This window comes from Austrofundulus limnaeus, unplaced genomic scaffold (genome assembly GCF_001266775.1).
Source record: "Austrofundulus limnaeus strain Quisiro unplaced genomic scaffold, Austrofundulus_limnaeus-1.0 Scaffold85, whole genome shotgun sequence".
Lineage (NCBI taxonomy): Eukaryota > Metazoa > Chordata > Actinopteri > Cyprinodontiformes > Rivulidae > Austrofundulus > Austrofundulus limnaeus.
This window is the reverse complement of record NW_013952487.1, coordinates 1,719,548-1,720,696: the sequence shown is the minus strand read 5'-3', so window position 1 is coordinate 1,720,696 and position 1,149 is coordinate 1,719,548. Positions and strand designations below refer to the sequence as shown.

Here is a 1,149-nt window from a genome sequence, read left to right as displayed (position 1 = left end):
ATAATTTAAAAAATTGAAAATTATCTAAACACAACACAGACAGAAAATATAAATAATGTTTACCTGTAGTGACAGGGCAGGTGGTCCAAACATCCAGAACCTGGCAGGAGAAAGAACCGAATCAAATCATAAATCCTGTTAACAAATAAAACCAACCTCAGAYTGAAAATAAAAACTTAAAAACACAAGAAGAACAGAAGTGTTGGACAACATGAGGAGGTGTGCTGATTACAAAACAGGATCAGGTGTGACAGAGGAGGAAGAGGAGGACAGATACTACAAAATAAAACAGGAAGTAAACAAAACTGGACTCATAAACGGCAAAAAACCTTAAAAAATAAAAGCTCAAAAACATGACACCTTCTGCTGCTTCAAGACAAACAGTTTTAAATAGTTGCATGTTTTAAACTGTTTTTATACTTCTGACAAAAGCCTGAAGATTTTCTATAAAATCAATGTTTTTTCTGCAACTTTAACTATTTTTTGACTCATATAAATTTTAATTTGTCAGTTCCATAAAACAGTTGACTGTCTAATATTGGAGTATTTATGTAAGAGTATTTATAATGTAAGTGAGAATTATACAAACCATCTGTTTTTACCACCTGAGAACACATTACTCCCTATTTTCAGAAACTGATTAAAATGTTTGACAACRTGGAGCTAAAAGCTGCTGTCCAAAATCATCGACTTTGAGAAAGTGTTCCTCAGAGAAAGAGTAAAAACAAGTCTGACTAACATATTTGTTGAGCAAAACCCTTAAAGGTGTTGTAAATTAAAATAAAACATGAATATATAATGAATTATGTGCAGYTTGAACCAGTTTTTTCCATTAATTTTTCAGTATTGAAATAAAAATCTGAAATGTGGGTACGCACTCAATGTAAACACTCTGTTCGATCTACATCAGGCAGGTCATAAACAAATATGATGGAACTGGACTTATATTAAATTCAAGATATGTTTGGGTGGAGAAAAATCTGCTGCTAAAGAAACAAAACGAAATGATTTTACTCAAAAGTTTTTAATTTAGGAAACAACTGAGTTTAAATCTGAAAAGCAAACCTGTCTTTGTTACCTTACATTGAGCATTTTAAAATGTTATTAAACAACTAGCTGTCATTAAGTAAAGATAATAATAATGATAAT

The 1,149-nt window shown here is 30.9% G+C and overlaps 1 protein-coding gene across 1 annotated transcript in view; it reads right to left on the bottom strand.

Annotated features, from left to right (window-relative positions):
* Positions 1-240, bottom strand: part of nrxn3a (neurexin 3a) — a 142,829-nt gene extending 142,589 nt beyond the window's left edge. Inside the window, 1 exon segment of the mRNA XM_014011880.1 lies at positions 64-240. The gene's annotated coding sequence lies outside the window, so the exon portion shown is untranslated.
* Positions 241-1,149: the final 909 nt, after the last annotated feature.